General features: G+C 45.9%; 1 protein-coding gene across 1 annotated transcript in view; it reads right to left on the bottom strand.

Moving 5' to 3' along the window:
• LOC102174355 (beta-glucuronidase) overlaps nt 1-22112 on the bottom strand; it is a 52315-nt gene that overhangs the window by 7827 nt on the left and 22376 nt on the right.

Below are 22112 nucleotides of genomic sequence, written 5' to 3'. Positions count from 1 at the left end.
AGGCCTCTGCTGTCAGTGAGCAGTTCTATGTAGAGAGTGTGGAGAGGGCCAGGGAGCTATCTTGGGGTCAGGGAAGGCCTTTGGGGGCCAGGACCCATGAGATACAACCTCTGGACATCCTGGCAGAACTTGAGTCCCACAGGGAACCCCTTGAACCTCTTGACCCTGAACACCTCAGGAAGAAGGCAAGGCAGGAGTGCACAGACAGCTCAGTGAATCTGGAAGCAGCTTGGGGAAGAGCTTCCTGAAGACACAGATGGGACACGGGAGCTTGGAGGAAGCGGGATTCCCTGCCCCTCACAGCTGTATGCCCAGTGGCTGGCCCACGCCCTGCCACACAGTGAGGACCCAGTAAATACTGACTGAATGAATGGATAACTTTCTGATGACACCAACAGCTAGGAGGCTTTGTGTCCGAGGTCTGGTGGGAGCAGAAGTTCTTTCTCAGGGCAGCGGGCACTCGGGGCTCCATGGAAAGTGGTGTGCCCAGGGCCACAGCCAGCCTGGGGCAAGAAGGATGTCCAGAAATGAGACCCTAACTAAGAGGAAGATGATCAACTGACTGCCACCGGGAGGAAGACTGGCCGGGGACTTGGGGCTGCTTTCAGAGGAAACTGTGAGTGGGGCACATGCCCAGCTCCCCCGCCCCTTTCTTCCTCTGATGAGGGCTGAGCGGCAAAGACTGAAAAAAGAGGAAAAGGTCAGTTCTCATTCCAATCCCAAAGAAAGGCAATGCAAAAGAATGCTCAAACTACCACACAATTGCACTCATCTCACACACTAGTAAAGTAATGCTCAAAATTCTCCAAGCCAGGCTTCAGCAATATGTGAACCGTGAACTCCCTGATGTTCAAGCTGGGTTTAGAAAAGGCAGAGGAACCAGAGATCAAATTGCCAACATCCATTGGATCATTGAAAAAGCAAGAAAACATCTATTTCTGCTTTATTGACTATGCCAAAGCCTTTGACTGTGTGGATCACAATAAACTGCGGAAAATTCTGAAAGAGATGGGAATACCAGACCACCTGACCTGCCTCTTGAGAAACCTGTATGCAGGTCAGGAAGCAATAGTTAGAACTGGACATGGAACAACAGACTGGTTCCAAATAGGAAAAGGAGTACATCAAGGCTGTATATTATCACCCTGCTTATTTAACTTATATGCAGAGTACCTCATGAGAAACGCTGGGCTGGAAGAAGCACAAGCTGGAATCACGATTGCCGGGAGAAATATCAAAAACCTCAGATATGCAGATGACATCACCCTTATGGCAGAAAGTGAAGAGGAGCTAAAAAGCCTCTTGATGAAAGTGAAAGAGGAGAGCGAAAAAGTTGGCTTAAAGCTCAACATTCAGAAAACGAAGATCATGACATCTGGTCCCATCACTTCATGGGAAATAGATGGGGAAACAGTGGAAACAGTGTCTGACTTTATATTTTGGGGCTCCAAAATCACTGCAGATGGTGACTGCAGCCATGAAATTAAAAGACGCTTACTCCCAGGAGGAAAAGTTATGACCAACCTAGATAGCATACTCAAAAGCAGAGACATTACTTTGCCGACTAAGGTCCATCTAGTCAAGGCTATGGTTTTTCCAGTGGTCATGTATGGATGTGAGAGTTGGACTGTGAAGAAGGATGAGCGCCGAAGAATTGATGCTTTTGAACTGTGGTGTTGGAGACGACTCTTGAGAGTCCCTTGGAGTGCAAGGAGATCAGTCCTGGGTGTTCTTTTGAAGGAATGATGCTAACGCTGAAACTCCAGTACTTTGGCCACCTAATGTGATGAGTTGACTCATTGGTAAAGACTCTGATGCTGGGAGGGATTGGGGGCAGGAGGAGAAGGGGACGACAGAGGATGAGATGGCTGGATGGCATCACTGACTTGATGGACGTGAGTCTGAGTGAACTCCGGGAGTTGGTGATGGACAGGGAGGCCTGGTGTGCTGCGATTCATGGGGTTGCAAAGAGTTGGACATGACTGAGCGACTAACTGAATTGAACTGAAAGATTTTTTTCCCCCAAATGCTTACAATATAAAAATAAGAAAAAGTAAGATGCAAAAGTTTATACTGTATGATCGTGCTGCTGCTGCTGCTGCTGTTAAGTTGCCTCAGTCGTGTCCAACTCTGTGCGACCCCACAGACGGCAGCCCACCAGGCTCTGCCGTTCCTGGGATTCTCCAGGCAGGAACACTGGAGTGGGTTGCCATTTCCTTTTCCAATGCATGAGAGTGAAAAGTGAAAGTGAAGTCGCTCAGTTGTGTCTGACAGTTAGCGACCCCATGGACTGCAGCCTACCAGGCTCCTCCATCCATGGGGTTTTCCAGGCAAGAGTACTGGAGTGGGTTGCCACTGCCTTCTCTGACTGTATGACCCTAGTAGTGCTAAAATTAAATCCACACAGCTGTAGATAGATGTGAAGTGTTATTATCAGTGTTACAGGTGATTTCCATTTTATTCTTCATATGTTCTGAGTTTTTGAAAATTTCCAACATGAACATGCATTAATTTTATAATCAGAATCAAAACAGTGGGGACTTGCCTGAAGTTCCAGTGGTTAAGACTTCCCCTGCAATGCAGGGTGTGTGTGTTTGATCCCTGGTCCAGGAGTTAGTATCCCACCTGCCTCTAGGTCAAAAAACCAAAACATAAAACAGAAGCAATAATGTAACAGATTCAATAAAGCCTTCACAATAAAAAATGGTCCACATGAAAAAAAAGAAAGATAACTATGATCTTTTTAAAACTAGCAAATGGGCACAAATAACTAAAGTTCATCTGCTTCTGTATGTGTGTGTGTCTACATGTGTGAACATGCATCCACAAGCACCCAGTCACTCAGCTGTGTCCAACTCTTTGCAACCCCACATGCTATAGCCCGCCAGACTCCTCCCTCCATGGGATCTTCCAGGCAGTAATACTGGAGTGGGTTGCCATTTTTATCCAAGGCCACCTCCCTGACCCAGGAGTCAAACCCTGCTCTCTTGCACCTCCTGCTTTGGCAGGCAGATTCTTTCCTATTAGCACCACCAAGAAAGAAACCAATAACCATTTTAAAGTTCGCAAATGGGCACAAATAAAGTAGATCTGCTTCTATAAATTAATAAATTGATTTTCCATTTGAGAGTCAACCTGTACATACTTAATTAGTTGAAAGTTGACTTTCTACTGTTTGATAGAGATCAGAGAAAACTTGGTTTCCCAATGCATGACCCTGACAACCAAACCCTGAACGGTGAAGTCCATTGGCCAGTTCCCTTCCCCCTTCATTTTGCAGCCATGTATAAACTGAATCTGGAGATGAAATTTTGGGAGTTGCAAGCAATGAGACTGGATGAGGTCACCAAAGACAGGAGGGCAGGTGGATAACAGATCTCAAGATTAGCCCTAAGACACCCTGTGTTATGAGTAGAGGGGACAAAGAGGATGAATGAGCAGGTCACCATCTCCTTGAGAATAAGTACAGACCCCATAGTATAGTCTGTTGTGGTCTGACTGGTCTCCCTGATTCCTGGCTCTGAGTTCCAGAACACACCATGCTCCTGCTGGCTTCTGGGCCCTGGCTTAGGACCCTCCCTCTGTCTGGAAGCCCTTCCACCCTGACTAGTTAACTCTTCCCACTTCCCCATCACTCTCATTCTTAGTGATCATTTCAGAGTTTTGTTTGTGTGTTTTTTAGCCACACCACGTGGCTTCTAGAATCTTAATTCCCCAACCAGGGATGGAACCGAGGCCCTCAACAGTGAAAGGGCAGAGTCTCAACCATGAGATCATGAAGGAATTCTCTTTTTCCCAATATCTTTATCTTCACATCTCTTGGCCTCCGGTTCATTCCTCCACATACACACAGGCCCCAAATTCACTGAGCAATTTGGTCCTTGGCTCGGGTCCCCTCTCCATCGAACCTCCTGTCCCGACCAGTGGCCTTCCGATCCTGGGCCTTTGTTTGTGACCAACTTGACTTTATCTACCTTTCCATGACCTGTGGTGACTCACTTACTGGATCATGTTCTAGATGCTTTTCATTTTCTGTTACCCAAGACTTCTGAGATTCCTCCCAGCCTACCATCTCCTCTAATTTTCATCATCTCCATTTACTCTAAATTTGCTCTTTTACCAGATCCAAGCTCTGTTTTTCTCTATCCTCCCCATTTTTTTTTTTTTTAATCTTAGGTCTCACCTCACGGCATGTGGTATGTTAGTTAGTTCCCCAACCTGGGATCGAACCTGTGCCCCCTGCATTGGAAGGCAGAGTCTTAAGCACTGAACCACCAGGGAAATCATGTCCTCCCCGTTTTTCTGAATTGAGCTCTCCTCCCCCAGTTTTTCAGCCTGAAAGCCATTCTAAAACCACACCCTGGCTCTGCTAGGGGTCCCACAGCATTCTATAGCTTTCCTCTGGAACCTCTCCACTCCTGCCTCCTCTTTACTCTTCCTCAGTTGCTGCCACCAGCCACTTCACCCTTGGGAGAATACTCTCCTCACAAGCCCCCAACCCTGATGGACATCAAACCAACTTCCTCTTTGCTGCTTGTGAAGGTGGGCACACAGACTCTTTCTATCCTAAGGACTTGTGTACACAGGGAGAAAGGGGAGACCAAGCTATCAAACTCAGGGAAGTTACTGAGTTCCATCTCTCACGGGCTGTGGTCTGTAGTTGCTGCTTTTCTTTTGAAACTTTCCTCTAGTTACTTATTTTATAATATTTATTTGTTTATTAGTGCCAGGTCTTACTTGTGGCATGTGGGATCTTCCTCGACTAGGGATCAAACCCACACCCCCTGCACTGGTAGCATGAAGTCTTAGCCACCGGACCACCAAGGAAGTCCTGAAACCTTTCCTTTAAAGATCTGTCAGAGTGAAGAAGGAATTCATAGGGCCTGGACTCCATCTTAGGCCTGTTCATGCTGATCATGCTCAGCCACCTTTCCAATGGACTCTGAGCTCTGTGTTTAGTGCCTATGAAAACAACCACAGAAGGATAAGGCCCCCTCCAGACAGGGGAACCTTGAAGATCATATCTAGGTTACGCATCACCTAAGAGAAAACATACACTATCACCCCTTCCTCCAGACAGGCCATAAATTTTTCTGTATCTATTGGAGTGTAACCTCGGGTTTATTGATTGTTGGCTAATTGTTTGACTGTTTGAGCACATGAACACATAGCACGTGAATGGTGGGTTATTGGGATTGTATTTTCCTTGGTTTATGTAAGTCTCAAGGAATTTGGGGTGGTGGGTTCAGACACGTACACATGGGGTATAAAAGATTTTCACAAATGCTGGTCGGGGTCTTTGGCTAAGAGGAGACTCTGCCTTGGGCCCGCCGGTGTAATAAACTGCACTCCACTATCTGCATTGTCCTTCTGAGTGAGTTTGTTTCCCAGAACATGTGGCTACAACAGTGGCTTAGCTGGTAAAGAATCTGCAATGCAGGAGACATGGGCTCAGTTCCTGTGTTGGGAAGATCCCCTGGTGAAGGGAAAGGCTACCCCCTCCTGTATTCTGGCCTGGAGAATTTCATGGACTGTAGAGTCCATGGGGTCACAAAGAGCTGGACATGACTGAGTGACTTTCATTTCACTTTATCATTATACATACGTATGTATACACACACACACCCTGTTTTTTTTTTTTTTCCATAAGATATATGTGGATACAAGCTAGAATCAAGATTGCCAGCAGAAATAACAATAATCTCAGGTATGCAGATGACACCACCCTTATGGCAGGAAGTGAAGAAGTAAAGAGCCTCTTGATGAAAGTGAAAGGGAGAGGAGAGTAAAAAAGTTGGCTTAAAGCTCAACATTCAGAAAACTAAGATCATGGCATCCGGTCCCATCACTTCATAGCATATATATGGGGAAACAGTGGAAACAGTGGCTATTTTTTTTGGCTCCAATATCACTGCAGATGTTGACTGCAGCCATGAAATTAAAAGATGCTTACTCCTTGGAAGGAAACTTATGACCAACCTAGACAGCATATTAAAAAGCAGAAACATTACTTTGCCAACAAACGTCTGTCTAGTCAAGGCTATGGTTTTCCAGTAGTCTTGTATGGATGTGAGAGTTGGACTATAAAGAAAGCTGAGCACCAAAGAATTGATGCTTTTGAACTGTGGTGTTAGAGAAGACTCTTTAGAGTCCCTTGGACTGCAAGGAGATAAAACCAATCCATCCTAAAGGAGATCAGTCCTGAGTATTCACTGGAAGGACTGATGTTGAAGCTGAAACTCCAGTACTTTAGCCACCTGATGGGAAGAGCTAACTCATTTTAAAAGGCCCTGATGCTGGGAAAGATTGAAGGCAAGAGGAGAAGAGGACGAGAGAGGACGAGATGGCTGGATGGCATCACCGACTCAATGGACATGAGTTTGGGTGGACTCTGGGAGTTGGTGATTGACAGGGAGGCCTGGTATACTGCAGTCCATGGGGTCGCAAAGAGTCGGACATGACTGAGTGACTGAACTGAACTGATAAAGGGGATTCCTTGGGACATTTTTCCCACTGCTTTTTCCTCCTGTTCTTCAGCTCCTCTCTCCCAGGACTTGAGCCCAGCCAAAACCCATGATGCCTGGCTTCAGGACCTAATGAAGCTCAGGCTCTGATCACTGATTGCAAAAATTCAGTTAGAGACACAGCAATAGGTAAGAGGTGGATTTGTTATGATTCAGAGACAAGTACACCCTGCATGGTGTGGGCCATTGCAGAGTGCAAGGGCTTAGGCCATGGAATGCGGTTGGGCTAGGTTTTGTGAGCTGGGTGAACTCATATGCTAATGAGTGGGAGGGTCATCCCAACCACTGGGGAACCACCCACTCTTCTTTTGAAGGTGTCTGGGAGCCGTCCTGCCACCTCTGGGTGTGTCATTTAGTTTACAGATTGGGGATTAAGGTTTAGTTCAATTTGACTTATCATCTTGGACCCAACTGATTTTAATCAGTTTATGTTATTCCCTTGCACTATGTCATTCTTTCAAAAGTTCTGTCCTGCCCCCTTCCCTCCTGTTTCAAGCTCTTTTCCTGATCCCCATCCGGGCCCACAATGTTGCCTTTACAGTCTTCTGGAGGGACAACCAGAAAATGGCTGGCCCTTGGGAGGGAAATACTGTATAATATCCTGTCCCTCTAGATATTCAGACCTTCATCTTCCACTAGGTGGGCTATTGGGCCTAAGAGCGTTTCCTACAACATGTGCAGCACCAGCATCTCTCAGTGAGCCCGCTGGGGCAGGTGAAAGGCACACAGTGCCTGCCAGAAGCCCACCTGTTGGCATCCTTTCAAAGGCAACTGGGCTTCCAGGGATAATGTTTGCCACTTCGGGAGTTAAGCCCTGCAGGCCGTTTGGGCCCAAACCCTTACCACCCTTCTCCTAAAGTTACAAACATACCCCAGGATCAAATCTCCACTCCCCTTTTATAGAACACCTGGTCTGTTGCCTCTTACCAACTTGTTCTTAAGCCAATTATTAACTCCTACACCCAGGACCCTGCCCCCTGTAGGCAACATTGCTCCACCCAGCCTGTTATTAAAATACTTTAATGCCCCTACCAGGGCCACTCCTTTGTCATTAGTTATTACCTAGAGTGGGTCTATGACAATGAAATGTTTACCACTGGAGACACCCTAACCTGCTCTTATCGAGGACTAGGGGAGAAAATTAGTGACTTACATTCCCTTGGAGCAGTAAGAGGATAAGGCTTATGACTGTTTCCCAGGTTCCCGGTCTCAGGGCACAGGCTTGGATTGCTTTACATCATGATATCTATTCCCATCTGCGGTGAACAAACTGACAATGAGTTAAAATTACAACCCCTCAATCCTACCCAGCACTGGTCATGCTAGAGACCTTGGGGACACCCAACTCCAGTCTGGGAATCTCAGGAGGTCAACATGCCTCGGCCTGCCTAGGGATCTGGTACTTGAAAGGCTGTCACGCCGCAATCTGCTCTCGGATCCACCAGTCCAGGGGTCCTAGGAGGTCGTCACGCCTTGACCAGCCCAGGGACCCAATTCTCGGGAGTCCCACCTGCATCTCCAGGAGGCTGTCATGCCTCAGGTTGCCTGGGGATCTGTACCCTGACCCTGCCTGGCCCTCAGGTTGCAACAGTACTGGGTAAGATAAGTCTCAAAAAGACTCATCCCTAAGGAAGTCCACCCATGGAAATGGAAGGAGACCTATTAGTTTTTTTTCTTTTTTTTCCTCTCTGTAATGACTGTCTTTCAGGTTGCAAATAACCAATCCACTTCCCAACAGACACCATTGAGATGCATCCTTGATGACTGGAAGCTGTCAGAGCTGATCCTCTAAGGAGAAGTCGCTTAAAATTCTTTTGCGCCACTGTGTGGCCACAGTACCCTCTGGGGGACAAGGATCACTGGCCAGAGGATTGGAGTTTAAGTTACAACACCCTCCTGCAGCTAGAATTATGATGCGAAAGACAAGGGGAATGGACAGAGATCCCCTATGTCCAAATTTTCTTCTGACTGAGAGATATGAAGGAACTCTGTCTTAAGTATGGGATTGTTGTATGCCCTAAAAGTGAGCCGACTAGGCAAATGATGTGAGGCACAGACAACCAAGCGAAGGAACCCCTCCCCCCCACCGCCCCCCGTGAAGGCTCACCTCCCACAGCTCCCGAGTTGCCTGGTACTCCTTCCTTGTGTCCAAACGTGTCCCTGTATCCGGAAGCACCCCCTCCACAAAAGCCAGCTCAAGTATGTCCCTTAGTTGAAACTGGAGGATAATTTGGACCAACCTGGGTCCATAAGCCCTTCTCCCTCTTAGAACTAAGACAGATCAAACAAGACCTGGGAAGCTATACAGATGACCCAGGCAAATATATAGGTACATTCCAACACATTACCTTGGCCTTTGACTTGATGTGGAAGGGCATCATGGTCATATTTAGTCAAACTTTATTTGCTCCTGAGCATACTTGGGTTTTAAAGGAAGCCCTAAGATATGCAATGGGGCTTCACATGTCAAGTGGTAAATACCCAGTAGGGGAAACTGCAGTCCCCTCCTCAGATCCTAATTGGAACTATAATCACCCTGAACACATCTGTGAAAAGGATCATTTTCTAATCTATGTGAAGGCAGGACTGAAAGCAGCCCAGCAAAAAGTAATCAGCTATGCCCGGGTCTCAGCAATCACTCAGGAGCCCAATGAGAACCCCACTGCCTTTCTGGAAAGGCTAAAAGAGGCCCTGCAAAAGTTTACCAATGTGGACTTAGACTCTTATGAGAGACAGGTGATTTTAAAAGACAAATTCCTGTCCCAACGTGCATCAGATATCAGATATCAGAATAAAGTTACAAGAGCTACAACAGCAGGACCCTGCTGCCTCTTTAGCTGAGATGGTCCAGACAGCCACCAATACCTTTTATAACAGAGAACAGAAGGAGCCAAGGCCCAGAAGGAGAAAAGGAAAGAGACAAGGCATGCCCAGATGCTGGCTGCCCTCCAGGGAGGCCCTATGGCAAACCCCGAGTCCTTGAAGGACAAGGCATGAGGCAAATGCCTAATCTATAGATAGGTGGGCTATTGGGCCAAAGAGTATCCAAACCGTGACAAGTCTCCTAAAATGGCTTGCTATAAATGCCATCAACTGGGACATTGGGTGGCACTCTGCTCTCAAGACACAAGAGCCTCAAGGTCAAGCGCCAAGCCTTTCCTCACGAGGGTTCAACAGGACTGAAGCAGCCTGCTCCAGCCAGCCTACTTGTCACAGATAATGATCACGGGGCTTAGCCAAGGGTGCAATTGGATGTGGCAGGGTAGGTCCGAGAATTTCTTGGTTGACATGGGGGCTACCTACTCTGTCCTGACCTCCTACTCCGGAGCCTTCTCCTCCCAAATCCATACCATTTTGGGTGCTACAGGAAAAACAACTACTAAAAGATTCACCTGAGCACTTTGTTGCTGGGATGGACAAACATTTTTCCACCAGTTTCTAGTGGTCCCCGACTGTCCTCCTCCCTTATTGGGAAGAAATTTCTCCTTGCCTTCAAAATCTTGCAGCTACTGCAGTCCTGATAGAAGATGCTTTAGAACTCTCTTTTTGAGGCAAACTAACTATTTTTACCAGCCACCAAGTGAAACAACTCCTAAATGGGAGAGGCCATTTATGGATGTCTGATCAAAGACTCCTTAGATATCAAGTAGTGCTGATGGAAAATCCAGGCCTCACTATATCCCCTTGTGAGGTTCTTGATCCAGCCACCTTCCTGCCTACCCCCGAGGGCTCTCTCCCCTTTCACTTTTGCCTAGAAACCTTGGCTCACTGGACAATACCCTGAGAAGGATTGTTGGAAGATCCTCTGACCAATCCTGAGGAAATCTGGTACACTGATGGGAGCAGCTTTGTCTTGAATGGAAAAAGAAGAGCCGGATATGCAGTAGTCTCCAATTTTGACACAGTAGCGGCTAAACCTTTGCCACCAGCTCAGCCTAATTAGCTGAGCACATAGCCCTGACTGGAGCTTTAGAGCTGGGAAAAGGAAAAAAAGTAGCTATTTACACTGACTCCAAGTACGTCTTTCTGTTGCTACATGCACATGCTGCTATTTGGAAAGAAAGAGGCTGCCACTTTACCACCCGAGGGTCCCCAATCAAATATGGTGATCAAATCCTTAGAGACTTGGAGGTGGTCCATCTGCCCGCTGAGGTTTCAGTCTCCCACTGTAAAGGACACCAAAAAGGGAGCACAGAAGTGTCACAAGGGAACCGAGCAGATGATCAGGCAGCTAGGAGAGCAGCATTACAGAACCATGACCTAAGAGGGGTTGCCACCTTAGTTCCACAGAATAATTTGCCAGAAACTCCTTCATATACTGAAGGTGAGACTCTTAAAGCTAAGAGTGAGGACTTTCAAGAAGATCATATTGGGTGGTTCTAAAAGGAGGGACTCCTTTTTTCTGCCTAGGAACTTCCAATGGAAGTTGGTTAACTCCTTACATGCCACCACTCATTTAGGGGAAAAGGCCCTCCAAAGATTACTAGAAATGTCCTTCAGAGGAACAGGCCTCCAAACGACTGTAAGGCAAGTGGACTCCTCTTGCCCCACTTGCCAATTAAACAACCCCGAAGGAGCTTGAAGACCCCAGCCAGCCCAGCCTGTCCAAAGATGTGGGACCTATCCAGGAGAGGACTGGAAGATGGACTTCACCCAGATGCCAGTTTCTCAAGGGTATAAATACCTATTAGTCGTGATAGATACATTCACAAGATGGATTGACTGCTTTCCCACCTGGACTGAGAGGGCTGATTGGTGGTGGTGGTGAAAAAACCGCTCCGTGAAATCATTTCAAGATTTGGTCTGCCTGGGTCATTACAAAGTGACAATGGGACATCATTTACTTCCAAGGTCATCTAAGGGGTCTCTAAAGCATTGGGCATTACTTATTATCTCCATTGTGCCTGGAGGCCTCAGTCTTCAGGAAAAGTAGAAAGAGCCAACCAATTCTTAAAATCAGCAATAAAAAAGATAACCCAGGAGAACTCTCTGGGATGGAAGGAGGCTTTACCAATAGCTCTTCTCCGCACCTGAATTGCCCCTAAGGAACAGGTTGGTCTTAGTCCTTCTGAGATGCTATATGGGGGACCTTTTCTTTCTGTCAATGACCTCTTCCTAGATCCAGAGGTTCAGATGCTCCAGTCTTATACCATGGCCATTGGGCAAGTCCAACAGGATATACGCTTGTGGGGTATAAACCAGGACCCAAAAGATTCTAAGGAGTCAACACTATATGCCCCAGGGACTCAAGTCCTAATTAAAGTCTGGAAAGATGGGTCCCCAAAGGCTCAACTCCAGCGCACATGGAAGGGCCCCTACCCTGTAATGCTTTCTACCCCCACAGCAGTCAAGGTACCAGGACATGACTCCTGGATTCACTACTCACAAGTCAAGCTGTGGAAAAAAACAGAAGAGGATACTCAATACACCTGTGAGCCCCTAGGAGCTCTCAGATACCTATTCAGGACTGCAAATGAGTGCCATTCTAATGAACACCCCCAAAATCTAGTTTCTGGGGATAAGATTTCTCAGGACAGCTCTAAAGAACCAACACAGCTTGGCAGGGGTTGTACTCCAAAACAGACAGGAGATAGATCTTCTGATCCCTGAACAAGGAGGGACTTGAGCCATCCTGGCGATGGGAATTGGGAGTTGGCTAATGCCCCTACTGGGCTTTCCTGGTGGCTCAGATGGTAAAGCGTCTGCCTGCAATGTGGGAGACCCAGGTTCGATTCCTAGGTCGGGAAGATCCCCTGGAGAAGGAAATGGCAATCCACTCCAGCACTCTTGCCTGGAAAATCCCATGGACGGAGGAGCCTGATAGGCTACAGTCCATGGGGTTGCAAAGAGTCGGACACGACTGAGCAACTTCACTTTCACTTTCACTTTCAATGCCCCTACTAGCCCTTGTTATGCCATATGGATGCTGCTTATGGTTGCTCCATGTATCATCAATTGTCTAACGCATTTTGTCTCTGCCCAGGTCAACAAGCTACAACATGCAGTGCCAGTTCAACAAGGATGTATAAAGTTACAGCCGACCATGGAAAATATTACTCACTCTTAGAGGGACACTACTATAAGAACTCTGAGGCCTGAGACGAGCAGGAGGGGGAGGCCCAATGCCCCTCGCCGTACCAGTTCAGCAGGAAGTAGCCAGAAAGACCTCGACGCCCCTATTCCCAAAGAAATGGGCCTCCCATCTCTTGAGGGGGGAATGTTAGGTAGTTAGAATAGGAAAAAGGAGTCCAGAAGGGCAGTGGCTAAAAGACAAGGAAGGGAAAAGCCCACGAAAATAGAGCAAAGGAAGGTCTGAGGACTGGAGTGAGGACCTCGGGTAGAACAGACAGCACCCCCGGCTGGCCCAGCTTACACGGGGCAGGCCCGGGGGATGAGAAAACATAAAATGAGGAGACAAAGCGCCGGGGTCTCTCTCATCTGCTCGCGTGCGTGCCAGCTCTCTCTCCTCTCCGCGTCTTTTGGGTTGGCATGCCCTCATGCCGCGAGGATGTATTTTCCTTTTATTTTCTAAATAAAACGGAGTTGTAACACTAATCTGTCCGAGAGCTGAGAGCTGTAACACGGTCTGTCCAAGGGCTTTAATATCCGTTGCTTCCAATTTTTGGTGTGATGAGACAGAACCGAGGAAATTACACACTGCCCTGACATTTCATAAGTAGTCTCAATTCTACACTTTATTCAGATAAGAGCCTTTAAATCAGTTTTATATGACCTGGACTGGTGTCTATCCTCTGTTGCTATAGAAAGAGGAAATTCCTGAAATTTTTTTTTTCTTGCAACATTCTCAAGACTCAATACCTGCTTTCCATTAGCACCTACAGAAAAAGAAGGCCTGGGGACCTCAAAACCCAGCCTACGGAAAGGAAAAAGGCAGATGCTAGTTCTAAACCAGAGGAGTAAGGGACACGTAACTTCTTCCTTGAAGCACCTGATAGAAGTTAGCACCCTTGGAACTTTCCTGATGATCCAGTGACCAATGGATCCCATGGTCCCAATGCCAGGGGCTGGAGCAGGGGCGTTTGATCCCTGGTCAGAGAACTAGATCCTGAATGCCAAAACTAAGACCCAGTGCAGTAAATAAAAAGATATATTTAATTAATTTTTTTAAAGTTAGCAACTTCAGGTCATCTCACCTCTCCCTGATCTACCCCTGACACTTCTCACAATCGGGAACAACCCTGTCTGTTTCCTCTCAGGAATGCCTGGGGTAGAATGAATAACAAAGCACTGCCATCAGCATCCCCAGGAGAGACATCCCCTGCTCCCAGCCCCAGCAAGCCAGGCACAGCTGGGCACACGCTTTGGCCAGATCCAGCCATGCTGACATGTATAGCTCGGCTCTGTCCATTTCAATGACTGGAGAGTATCCCACTGTATGAATCACACCACCCTTTCCTTTGAGCACTTAGGTGGTTTCCCATTTTCACTTTACCATCAGCACATTCCTCACATGCCTACTGACCTTTGGCTCACACACGATACTTTCCCCAGGTGTTTCCTCAACATGGAGCTGCTGGGACTGGAGAGTCCATTCATCTCTCCCTTTCTGACTTTCCTGTCCGTTTCCCTGTTCATCTTCCCAGGCACTCTCCATGAGGCTGTGCACACTGGAGATTTCAGTCCCAGCTACTCCACATGAGCTGACTCATTTGAAAAGACCCTGATGCTGGGAAGGATTGAGGGCAGGAGGAGAAGGGGACGACAGAGGATGAGATGGTTGGAGGGCATCACTGACTCAATGGACATGAGTTTAAGTAAACTCCGGAAGTTGGTGATGGACAGAGAGGCCTGGCGTGCTGCAGTCCATGGGGTCACAAAAAGTCAGACACAACTGAGCAAATGAACTGAACTGAACTGAACTGACTACATGAAAGCTAAAGAAAATCACCCAGCCACCAGCCCCTCTCTGGACCCAGCCCAGGCCCACGCCTCTCCCCTTTGACCACCTCTGCTTGTGTCTGCTTCACAAAGAGGTCTTGCTAATTTTCATCTTGACTAGATCTTTCCGAATCTTTTCTCTTTATGTGTTTCATTCATCTTCATTTTATGTCTAAAGCATGGAGTCATGATGCTATTTGACTGTAAGTCTGCCCTAAGTGACTTTTCTATGCATCTCCCCCATTCCTCATCACCCTTCTGTTACCGAGTCCAAGTTCTCTCTACTCACCACACAATAGTCAGGTTAACAGAGAGAGGTGTCAAGGCAAGGAATACAACTTTACCAGGAAAGCTGGCTGACTGATAAGATGGCAGACTAATGTCTCAAGATAACCATCTTTACCAGGGTCTGGATGCCAGGTTCTTTTATAGAATGTGGGGGGAGGGGAGGATTAAAGTAAAAAGGCCGTTAATTTTGCAGCTATCTCCTAGAATGGCCAATCTTGGGGAGGGTATGAGTTAATTTCTTCCTTCCTGTAGCCATCCACAGGTAGACGTGGTCCTGAACAAAGGTGTTTTGGTTTAACATTCTGGCAGAGGGGCTGGGTTCCCTGAGGCAGGCTATTTTGTATGGACAATATCCTTTTACTGAACAAAAGCAACGAGAAGCAAAGGTTAAAGTAAAAGAAACAGGTCTAACACGGAGTCAGTTCTTCCCTGTAACTTTTATACTGGTATTTTTGTTCCTGGGCCCCAGAAATACCTTCCCAGGTTTCTCTTGGAGGCTGCATAGTTCTTTCTTCTGTTCTCTGGGTCATGTTTCTAAGCTTGGCTCAGATGCCAGCTCTTTTGTTTCCTGATGGGACAAAACTTCCTCTTGGGATAGCCACTGTCAACCACATTTGCAGTCAGGGCCCTGACCTGGAGGCCTGGCTGCCTGGCATGAGCCGAACTGTGAGTCTGGCAGCCCATCCTCCTTTCATAACCACAGTGACATGGACCTCACCCCATAAGTGATAGCATACAGGGTATCACTTGGGTAAAGGTGATCTGGGACCTTTAGAGTGCTCCCTGGATTCCTACTGCTTGATGACATTAGTAACAGCACTCACTCCCCCTTCCCCCTGCTCCCAGCAGAATTTCTGCTGTGGAAGACTGTAAAGTGGACTTATTTGTTCTCTGCTATAGATGAGGAAACTGAAGCTGAATGAGAGGGAAGGTGAAATGACTTGCTCAGGGAAACACACCCAAAACTACATTGTCCGTTTTTCTTTTCTTTTTTTTTTTGGCACAGCTTGCAGGATCCTCCGGGCTTCCCAGGTGCCTCTTAGTGGTAAAGAACCTGCCTGCCAATGCAGGCGACATAAGACATGGGTTTGATCCCTGGGTCAGGAAGATCCCCTGGAGTAGGGCATGGAAACCCACTCCAGTATTCCTGCCTGAAGAATCCATGGATAGAAGAGCCTGGTGGGCCACAGTCCATAGGGTTGCAAAGAGTTGGATATGACTGAAACAACTTAGTATGTACACCTGCACACAGGATCTTAGTTCCCTGACCAGGGATTGAAGCCCAGACCTGGCAGTGAAAGTGCCAAGTCCTATCAACTGGACCACCAGGGAGCTCCCTACATTTACCATTGTTGACGGTACATCACCCAGAAGACTTTTTAATGTTTAGAACAGAAAATAATAGAACAAGCCTCTGCCTAGTGGTGAGGTGCGTCACCACAAAGTTCCATTCAGTTCAGTCGCTCAGTCATGTCTGACTCTTTGTGACCCCGTGAACCGAAGCACTCCAGGCCTCCCTGTCCATCAACAAATCCTGGAGTTTATCAACTCATGTCCATTGAGTCGGTGATGTGATCCAACCATCTCATCCTCTGTCGTCCCCTTCTCCTCTTGCCTTCAATCTTTCCCAGCATCAGGGTCTTTTCAAATGAGTCAGCTCCTCCCATCAGGTGGCCAAAGTATTGGTTTCAGCTTCAACATTAGTCCCTCCAATGAACACTCAGGACTGATCTCCTTTAGGATGGACTGGTTGGATCTCCTTGCAGTCCCAGGGACTCTCAAGAGTCTTCTCCAACACCACAGTTCAAAAGCATCAATTCTTCGATGCTCAACTTTCTTTATAGTCCAGATCTCAAATTCATACATGACTACTGGAAAAACTAGGTGGACCTTTGTTGGCAAAGTAATGACTCTGCTTTTTCATATGCTGTCTAGGTTGGTCATAACTTTCCTTCCAAGGAGTAAGCATCTTTTAATTTCATGACTGCAGTCACCATCTGCAGTGATTTTGGAGCCCCCCAAAATAAAGTCTGCTCCTGTTTCCACTGTTTCCCCTCCCCATCTATTTGCCATAAACTGATGGGACCAGATGCCATGATCTTCATTTTCCGAATGTTGAGCTTTAAGCCAACTTTTTCACTCTTCTCTTTCACTTTCATCAAGAGGCTCTTTAGTTCTTCTTAGTTTCCTGCCATAAGGGTGGTGTCATCTGCATATCTGAGGTTAATGATATTTCTCTCAGCAATCTTGATTCCAGCTTGTGCTTCACCCACCCAGCGTTTCTCATGATGTACTCTGCATGTAAGTTAAATAAGCAGGGTGACAATATACAGCCTTGACATACTCCTTTTCCTATTTGGAACCAGTCTGTTGTTCCATGTCCAGTTCTAACTGTTGCTCCCTGATCTGCATACAGATTTCTCAACAGGCAGGTCAGGTGTCTGGTATTCCCATCTCTTGAAGAATTTTCCATAGTTTATTGTGATCCACCGAGTCAAGGCTTTGGCATAGTCAATAAAGCAAAAATAGATGTTTTTCTGGAACTCTCTTGCTTTTCCAATGATCCAGCAGATGTTGGCAATTTTATCTCTGGTTCCTCTGCCTTTTCTAAATCCAGCTGGAACATCTGGAAGTTCACAGTTCATGTATTGTTGAAGCCTGGCTTGGTGAATTTTCAGCATTACTTTACTAGCGTGTGAGATGAGTGCAACTGTGCGGTAGTCTGAGCATTCTTTGGCATTGCCTTTCTTTGGGACTGGAATGAAAACTGACCTTTTCCAGTCCTGTGGCCACTGCTGAGTTTTCCAAATTTGCTGGCATATTGAGTGCAGCACTTTCACAGCATCATCTTTTAGGATTTGAAATAGCTCAATTAGAATTTCATCACCTCCACTAGCTTTGTTCACAGTGATGCTTCCTAAGGCCGACTTGACTTCACATTCCAGGATGTCTGGCTCTAGGTGAGTGATGACACTATCATGATCATTTGGGTCATGAAGATTTTTTTTGTACAGTTCTTCTGTGTATTCTTGACACCTTAATATCTTCTGCTTCTGTTAGGTCCGTATCATTTCTGTCCCTTATTGAGCCCATCTTTGCATGAAATGTTCCCTTGGTATCTCTCATTTTCTTGAAGAGATCTCTAGTCTTTCCCATTCTATTGTTTTTCTCTATTTCCTTCCACTGATCACTGAGGAAGGCTTTCTTATCTCTCCTTATTATTCTTTGGAATACTGCATTCAAATGGGTATATCTTTCCTTTCTTCCTTTGCTTTTCACTTTGTTTCTTTTCACAGCTATGTGTAAGGCCTCCTCAGACGGCCATTTTGCTGTTTTGCATTTCTTTTTCTTGAGGATGGTCTTGATCTCTGTCTCCTGTACAATGTCATGAACCTCCATCCATAGTTCATCAGGCACTCTGTCTATTAGATCTAGTCCCTTAATTTGTATTTTTCACTTCCACTGTATAATTGTAAGGGATTTGATTTAGGTCATGCCTGAACGGCCTAGTGGTTTTCCTTACTTTCTTCAACTGAAGTCTGATTTTGGCGATAAGGAGTTCATGATCTGAGCCACAGTCAGCTCCCAGTCTTGTTTTTGCTGACTGTATAGAGCTTCTCCATCTTTGGCTGCAAAGAATATAATCAGTCTGATTTCAGTGTTGGCCATCTGGAGATGTCCATATGTAGACTCTTCTCTTGTGTTGTTGGAAGAGGGTATTACCTATGACCAGTGTGTTCTCTTAGCAAAATTCTATTAGCCTTTGCCCTGCTTCATGCTGTACTCCAAAGCCAAATTTGCCTGTTACTCCAGGTGTTTCTTGACTTCCTACTTTTGCATTCCAGTCCCCTATGATGAAAAGGACATCTTTTTTGGGTGTTAGTTCTAAAAGGTCTTGTAGGTCTTCATTGAACTCTTCAGCTTCTTCAGTGTTACTGGTTAGGGCATAGACTTGGATTACCGTGATAGTAAATGGTTTGCCTTGGAAACAAACAGAGATTATTCTGTCATTTTTGAGATTGCATCCAAGTACTGCATTTCAGACTTTTGTTGGCTATGATGGCTACTCCATTTCTTCTAAAGGATTCTTGCCCACAGTAGTAGATATAATGGTCATCTGAGTTAAATTCACCCATTCCAGTCCATTTTAGTTTGCTGATTCCTAAAATGTCGATGTTCACTCTTGCCATCTCCTGTTTGACCACTTCCACTTTGCCTTGATTCATGGACCTAACATTCCAGGTTCCTATGCAATATTGCTCTTTACAGCATCAGACCCTGCTTCTATCACCAGTCACATCCACAACTCGGTGTTATTTTTGCTTTGGCTCTATCCCTTCATTCTTTCTGGAGTTATTTCTCCACTCATCTCCAGTAGCATATTGGGCACCTACCGACCTGGGGAGTTCATCTTTTAGTGTCCTATTTTTTTGCCTTTTCATACTGTCCATGGGGTTCCCAAGGCAAGAATACTGAAGTGGTTTGCCATTCCCTTCTCCAGTGGACCGCATTTTGTCAGGACTTTCCACCATGACCCACCCGTCTTGGGTTGCCCCACACAGCATGGCTTAGTTTCATTGAGTCAGACAAGGCTTTAGTCCATGGAGTTAGATTGGTTAGTTTTCTGTGATTTTGGTTTCTGTCTGTCCGCCCTCTGATGTCCTCTCTCAGTGCCTACCATCTTACTGGGGTTTCTCTTAGCTTTGACGTATCCCCTTCATAGCCTGTCAGAAAATCTGCTAAATACCTGACCTTGCTCACAGTTTTCATTGGCACAAATAAGATTAAGGACAGAAGAATCCCCACCAGCTTGGATAACAGCTACTGGGACTCCGCAGATAGTGTCTTTGGGACATACTGAGGAGTAGACTCCCCAGAGTTCCTCAATTGCCCCTACTGCCTCTTGCCTGTTCGCTGGGGGTTTGAGGAAACAAGAAATGAGAGATTGTAAAGGAATTAAGATTTCGCAAGGCATATGTCCCTCCAGAAATAGGAGCGAGACATTCTACCTTAACTGGAGGTCTTCTGGAATCTGAGACTGAGCTACATGAACTTTCTGCTGAATTTGTTATTAGCTGTCCCAGTTTCCAGCACACTGGGCTTGTCACTTCCACCATAGGAACTTTCGCCAAGTTAGGCTCCTGCTGTGCTTGGCCTCCTCCTTGTGGGGGCTGCGCCGAGGTTGTTTCAGCCAGCTTAACTCTGAGCCACAGCATGAAAGATGTCAGGGGAGTGTGTAATTTCCTCGGTTCTGTCTCATCACAACAAAAATTTAAAGTGACAAATGTTAAAGCCCTCGGACAGAATGTGTCTCAGCTCTCAGAAAGACCGTGTTACAGGTCTCAGCTCTCGGACAGATCAGGGTTACAGCTCCATGTTACACCTCAGTGTTATTTAGAAAATGAAAGGAAAATACATCCTCGAGGCGTGAGGGCATGCCGACGCAAAAGACACAGGGAGAGAGACAGAGGGAGACAGCATGCGCGGGCACGTGAGAGACCGACCCCTGGCCATTTGGCTCCTCTTTTTATGTTTTTTCCCCTCCCCTTGGGCCTGCCCTACGTAAATCGGGCCAGATTGGAGTTCTGTTTGTTCTACCTGAGGTCCTCACTCCAGTCCTCGGACCTTCCTTTGCCCAATTGTTGCAGGCTTTTCCCTTCCTTGTCTTTTAGCCACGGCCCTCCTGAACTCCTTTTTCCTATTCTAACTACCTAACATGAAAAGTTCTGCCCAGAGTTGAAACTTATTCTATCTTCTGTTACTAAAAACTGTTCTTGGGGATGAGCTACTAACACCTGCAATAGCATGGATTATCTCAAAAACATTGTACTGAACAAAAGAAGTGAGACACAAAAAGCACACTGTATCATTCTACTTATGCGGAACTCTAGAAAAGCCAGATCTACTCTATGGTGAGGCAGTGTTGATCAATGGTTGCCTGAGGCCAGGGGTGGAGGCAAGATAGATTGTGCAGAGTGGTGGAAAAGTTTTTTCTTTGGTTGCACCACATGGCTTTCTGGATCTTAGTTTCCAGACCAGGGATCAAAACTGTGCCGCCTGCAGTGGAAAAGCCAGGGATGTCCAAAAGTTCTGTATTTTGATAGTGCTGGCAGGTATTCGGGTATACGCATTTGTCAAGCCTTATCAAACTGTACACTTAGAACAAGTGTGTACGTCATCATTTGTAAACTATACCTTAAAAGAATTTGTTTTAAACAATTGGGAAAAAAGCCCTTGCAACTACTTCTGCAAGGTGAGGAAGGGTCTTTTCAGACACTCAAGACTTGTCTTTAGATCTTGTAAAAATAATCCTTAGCTTCTAAAATATTTGTTATTTTAATTGGTTGTTATACTTGATAATTGTCCTGGTACTGACACTAAAATAGTAATTGATATTTCTAGTGACATTCCTGTATTCCTAAAATACACACACACTCTAAGGATGAAAACTGGCAGTTCCCTCTTCTCTATATATGTATGAATGTGTAATGAAACCCATGACTCTGCAATTCCTTGTCTGAACATGAGTTTGAATGTCTTTGAGAGGTAGCAGAGCAGAGTGACTAAGAGCATAAATCTCTTACCAGATTCAGATTCTACCTCTGTTCCTTACTTCTCTGTGCCTCAGTCACTCTAATTCTAACATGAGAATAATTACAGTTGTTGGAGAAGTGAATGAGTGAATTCATGTAAAACACCCAGGTAAGTACCTGGCATGAGTAACTAACAACAATCTCAGCTGTTTGAAATAGTAATAAGCATTTTTTTTTTTTGCTATTTTATATATTTATTCAATTAGAAATTGCCAGGTTTTTGGTGCACATTTCTCAAATAAAATTAGATTATAAACATTAGCATGATTCTAAATATGCTAATTTATAGGTAAAGTAATGCCAAAGTTAAATTTGAAAAATGTCATTGAGAAGAAGCTGGAAAAAAGTTTGAATTTATAAAAACACAAGTTCTACTCCTTAATTTTGCTACAGGTTTTCCTCTGATCTTGGCAAGTCACTACTTCCATTTGTCTTTGTGTTCCCATCTATAAAACTGTGGTCGTTATACTTGACATTGCCTTTCTTAAGAGGGTGTTATGAGGATGAATATGGTAATACGTTGTGGTAGAAACAATAAAGGTTTGTATCTCACTCATGCCACACATCCATCAGAGGTTGGAAGAGAGGCATTTATCACCCTAAGTCACTCAGGAATTTAGGCTGATGGAAGTTCCATTTGGACACATGCTTCCAAGATCACAAGGCAGGAATAAGGGAAGCGGCAGGTCAGGCACTGGCTCTTCAATTTTCTGTTATCTAAATCTCCTTGGGGGGAATTCCCTGGCAGCCTAGTGGTTTAGACTCCATGCCTCCAGTGCAGGGGGCATGGGTTTGCTCCTTGGTCTGG

Source organism: Capra hircus, chromosome 25 (genome assembly GCF_001704415.2).
Source record: "Capra hircus breed San Clemente chromosome 25, ASM170441v1, whole genome shotgun sequence".
NCBI classification, from domain to species: domain Eukaryota; kingdom Metazoa; phylum Chordata; class Mammalia; order Artiodactyla; family Bovidae; genus Capra; species Capra hircus.
This window is presented reverse-complemented; position numbering and strand designations above follow the sequence as displayed.